The sequence below is a fragment of the Crocuta crocuta genome, unplaced genomic scaffold, assembly GCF_008692635.1.
Source record: "Crocuta crocuta isolate KB4526 unplaced genomic scaffold, BGI_CrCroc_1.0 scaffold348, whole genome shotgun sequence".
In the NCBI taxonomy this organism is placed as follows: Eukaryota; Metazoa; Chordata; class Mammalia; order Carnivora; family Hyaenidae; genus Crocuta; species Crocuta crocuta.
The window spans coordinates 6,231,898-6,237,586 of NW_027529573.1; positions in this window are offsets into that span (position 1 = coordinate 6,231,898).

The window sequence follows — 5,689 nt, forward strand, 5'->3', positions numbered from 1 at the left end:
TCCCAGAAGCCATCACTGCCGGGGTATTCAAGCACGTCACATCCAGCATAAAGCCACCCCATGGAGAAGTGACCTGGTCCCAGCATCTGAAACTGACAAGCCTAAGGCCAGACCCTTCCGACCATTGGCCTATAGCCTGTGTGGCTCTCCTACCGTCTGGGGACCATTTCACTTTGACATGGGCAACACACAGGAGAGAATGCGTCACACAGCCTTCCAGCATCTGGGCTCCTGGGAAATTCGTGTTGAGTATACAGCAGCAACTTTGATACTGTAGTTAGTGTAGCTTTTCAGATGAATCTACTAGGTGAATTATTGCATCTTTTGGGGGGGGGTGGGAGCCTCTAGCTTCATAGGATTCTACAAGGATCTTTACATACAAGAACAACTGGCCTAGAAGAAGAATATGGGTTAGTCAGGCAGACTTGACAGACTGAAGCGAATTTTATTATAAGAGATGGACAGGGGCTCCTGGGTGGCTTAGTCAGTTAAGCATCCAACTTCAGCTCAGGTCATGATCTCACAGTTTGTGGGTTCGAGCCCCGCGTCAGGCTCTGTGCTGACAGCCAGCTCAGAGCCTGGAGCCTGCTTCAGATTCTGTGTCTCCCTCTCTCTCTGACCCTCCCCTGCTCACGCTCTCTCTTTCTCTCAAAAACAAATAAACATTAAAATCCCTTGACCTTACCTGTTAGGGTTAGTTGTTTTATAAATGGAATACAGACACCTCCCTTACCACGCACCCCCCCCCAACCAAGTAGCAAAAGCCTCTATTTTGAAAAGAAGATACATCTGAAAATGTCATCTCAGCTTTAGACATTCACGTTGCAAAATGAAAGTCTGCAGTATTTAACAGCTGTGTAAATGCCTTCTCATGTAACTTCGAGTTCATTTTTAACTTAAACCCTCATCAAAAGCAATGCAGACATAGGAAATGGAGAGCTCTCTGAAAATATAACCAGAGTGACCTTTCTAGATAGAGAATAAAGAACAATGGACTGACTTAATTACAAAAGCACAAATACCAAGAGCTTGTAACTCAGTAGAGTTTTATTACTGAAGATGTTTGCTGCCTTCCCCAGCAAACCCCTAATGGAATTGTAGGTGTAAGTTGCTGAATATTTTAAACATTAGCCCTAAAATCCTCAGAAGGAGGCTTTTTTGGCATAATTAAAGTTTGTTTTCTCCCTAAAACATTTTAGCCCACAATTTTCCAAGAATTTATACAGGGCCTAGAACACACTTCGCACCCAGCAAGTGGCAGGCAATGTCAAAAGACACATGCTACCCATCCTAGCTTCTAAATCCTGACTAATGGAAATGTTACTCCCCCTGGGGCTCCTGGGTGGCTCAGTCGGTTAAGCGTCCGACTTCGGCTCAGGTCCTGGTCTCACGGTTCATGGGTTTGATCCCCGCGTTGGTCTCTGTGCTGACAGCTAGCTCAGAGCCTGGAGCCTGCTTCAGATTCTGTGTCTCCCTCTCTCTCTGACAGCCCCCTGCTCATGCTGTCTGTCTGTCTCTCTCCCTCTCTCTCTCTCTCTCAGAAATAAGTAAAACATCAAAAAAATTAAAAAAAAAAAAAAAGGAAATGTTACTCCCCTAGTCAAACTGGGGTGATGAATTTCAAATCATCGAGGAAGCAAAAATTTTCTCCCCATAATGGATCTTGAGAGAGATTCAACCACACACTTGAAATAAGATTCTTCACCAGTTTTGCCATCGCTGAATTAATTAGAGGAATTTTACAGGTATCTTTTTGGTCTCCCTAAACTTTAATATTCTTACTCAGCTGGGTCAGATTCAGACGGATGGGCACAGATCACAGAGAGAAGCATGCAAACTTCAGCTTGATTTGAGGAGTGACTAAAAGGACTGGGGACAGGTTCCTATAAAAGCCACTAGGGGATAGAGTTGCTGCCTTCAGATATTGGAAAATCTACCACTTTTACAGGGATTAAACTTGTCTGCATAACCATGAAAGGAGAGCAAAACATGGTACACAGAATGAATTCCAAGAGAGCTTTCCAACACCACAGAGCTTCCAAAGATGTTCCTCAAAGATGACCCTGCCTGGACGTCAGACAGGGAAGTCACCCATCCATTGCATGACTAAATTGGATGCCCTCCAAGATCTTCTCAAACATGAGATACTACAATGCTATGTTATTAACATGCAATCTGTTAATGTCGAAGGAATACTGAATCACCTTATGCTCAATACCCTGAAGCCAGCTGCTTTTAGGCTATGATTTTTGGTTGATTTTACTGAACCAAAGACTTCTAAAGGATGAGCTAATTCTCCTAATTGTTTAGTTATCTGTATTTGAGAATAGCATGCTTATGAACTCTTACGTATTAAAGTCAACATAGCCCAGAGCCTGATGGAGAGATGACGGATGAATGGATAGACAAATAGATGGATAGATGGATGGGTGGGGGGACGGGTGGGTGGGTGGATGGAAGGAAGGAAGGAAACATGGATGGATGGAAAGAAGAAAAAGAGGGAGGGAAGAGGGAAAAGGGGAGGGGAGGAAGACAAGAAAGAAAAAGAACCGAGTGGGGGTACATGGGTGGCTCAGTCAGTTAAGCACCCGACTTCGGCTCGGGTCATGATCTCGCCGTTTGTGAATTCGATCCCCACGTTGGGCTCAGAGCCTGAAGCCTGCTTCAGACTCTGTGTCTCCCTCTCTCTCTGGCCCTCCCCTGTTCGAGCTCTTTGTCTCTCTCAAAAATAAATAAACATTAAAAAAAATTAAAAAGAACCCAGTGAAGTACCATGTATACAAGGTGCCACCACAACGCTAGAAGAAAACTGAGAAAAGATCTGGGAAATTCACTTACTTATGTGTCTAAAGGTCAACATTTGCTCTTTGCTGCCTGGTCAACAAATCAACTTTTCCGAAAGCCTGTGTCCCCAGCCTGCTCCTACAGGGCACGGGTCACAAGGGGGACAAGGGGCTCTGTGTGGCTCTGAGCAACACTGCCTTTTATCTGCTACGGTTTTGTACTTTCTTAAGATGCTCCAGTTCGTGCCGCGTATAATCCCTACAATAACTATCCGTGGTAAATACAAGAAAAATCAGCTTTTAATATTTCGTCCAATCTTTTTCTGAGTCATCAATGTGTGAAATTAATGTCCTCTCTTGTTTACCAATACATTGTAGGGGCACCTGGGGGCTCAGTTGGTGAGGCGTCGGACTCTTGGTTTCAGCTCAGGTCATGATCTGATGGTTCGTGCGATGGAGCCCAGTGTCAGTCTCCGTGCTTGGGATTCTCTCCCTCCCTCTCTGTCTCTGTCTCTCTCTCTCTACACCCCTCCCTCCCCCCCCCAAAATAAATAACTAAATTTTAAAAATATATATATATTGGTGCACCTGGGTGGCTCAGTCGGTTAAGCATCCGACTTCGGCTCAGATCATGATCTNTAATAAAATATTAAAAGATATTAAAAGATATATATATATGATGGATAGAAAATGCCCAGAGATTTTGGGGTGTATGTTATGATAAAAAATGAATAGATATCATACTATACAGACAAGGAACACTACATACAATGAATTTAAGTGACTTATCAAGGGCCCATGGCAAGTTGCCAATGGAATTGGGCCCATACTTTCTGGTTCCTGATCTAGAACTAGATCACAATGTGGCACGTGGTAGGGAGGGCACAGGAAAATGAGCCCAGAGATGAAACAGCTGACCAACAAGTTCACTAAGGATGAAAATCAGCCCTAGGTACTTTTGTATCATCAGCTTTTCCTAGACCCCCGAGACCCTAGAAGAAGGAAACGGCAGCAAGCAAGAGTACAGGTCTCGATGCAGGCTGACGGTCACAAAACACCAATGACAGAGTCAGCGAACTGTCCTCTCTGTAATGCCCCACATAGAAAGTTCTACACCCTGCAGGTGCTCCACGCTGACGCTGAAGGATTGATGACCCAGAAGAAGACTTCCAAAATTAGAAGAAACATGTACAGGAAAGTCAAGCCCTGGAAAGCCATGGAAAGCCAAGGTATTACTTCTCCCCCTGCAGTTTACAGTAGATCCACAGAGCAATCAAGAATGGCCCACGGGGTGTGAGTGCTGAGCGATGACAAAAGTAAAAGAAGAAAAAGACTAGGGAGCCCCGAGGAGCAGAGAAGCAGGCGGGGGCCTCGTGAGCGTGAGCATGCGTGCAAGTTTCGAAACAGGCAAGTGACTTCACAATAGTCAAGTGGAAGCCGCCCCTCCAAGGTGTCCACTGCCCCACTGCCAATGTCCAGGGGAAGATAAAGACAGACGAGGCCACCGCGCGCACACATCTTCATCAAAATATCAGCATCCCTAGCACACACGGTTCACGAACAAAGGAAGACTGTTTGAAGGAGAGTGACTTGTGTTGCGAAGAAAGCCAAAAATATTGCTTTGTCCCTTTACCCTTTTCCCCAAAATGGAAATATCTGGCGGGGGTGGGGGGCAGGGGCTGCTCTCTTTTCCAAATAATGACCTACATAGAAATCCTGTTTGGGGATCGGGTTGTGGCAGGGGGTGGGGGGAGGCGGTCTATCACACAGATTTCTCAGCAGCAAGGTTGCAAGGTTGCGCTTCTTGTGCTGAACAGAACGGGCATTTAACCCTCGAGCTCCTCATGGGAAATAAGGAAGAAACTGCTTATCCACTTAGTCATAATTACCGCTTCGCCAGGTCCCCGAGGAATAGCTGTTCTCTATCAGCCTCTGAGGACGGTCCTGACTTTTCAGAAGCTGCAAAAGCAGCCGACAGACACCACCCGCAAGATGATGTTTCCCCAAACGAAAAGGTATCGCCGTGTTGCCAGTTCCTTGCAGAAGAAGAGGCGAGGGTGTTCCTCATGCGTGTGGGCCCAACGGCACGGCCAGGAGGAGAGAACCCCCTTCTGGACTATGCTTCGGGGCAGAGGTCCTTAACTGTCCGGATGAGGCTGAGGTTACTCACCAGGCTGCACGACTGCGGGGAATAAACGCACTCATGATGCAAAGTGCCCCGGAGAAGGGAAGCTCTTAATACATGGTAGCTGTTACGTCCCTAATTGGTGGAAGTCAGCCTTCTCTTAACCTTTTCAGGGCTTCGGAGATCTCAACCTGCTCTCCCGCACTCTGCATTTCCTGCTCTGCTGTGCCACCCACTGTCAGATAAAGACCTACACTGCCCTGCTTTGCGCCCTGACAACTCAGCCAACAGTTCCTAGCTCCTGTCTTGTCCAAACAGATGTTTGGCAAAGCCAAGTTCAGCATACTGAAAAGCACTTTAAAGATGCGGTCTCTAAAAAAAAAAAAATAATAAAAAATAAATAAAAAATAAAAAAATAAAGNAAAAAAAAAATGGGATTGTCTGAGCCTCAAAGAGATCTCCTGGGCTCTCAGTTCAAAACATTTCACAATGTGTGACTTTGGACAGCTTCTGGGTCCAACACTGATTGCACTGGAACATCTATTTCTAAGAACTGACAACAGGCACAGCTCTTGAATCGTCAAGTCACTGGCACAAACCACCTCTGACCAAGAATGAACTAATATCCGAAAGGTCAGAGCAAATTGCATTTTGAATGTGTACCTTAGGGGAAAAGAGGCAAGAACACCACCTCCGTTTTATACATAGAAACACTCCTCCCGACGAAAGGGAACGCTTTTTTCCTGAAGGCTGTTCATTCTTTCAACACTGTTGCTTCAGC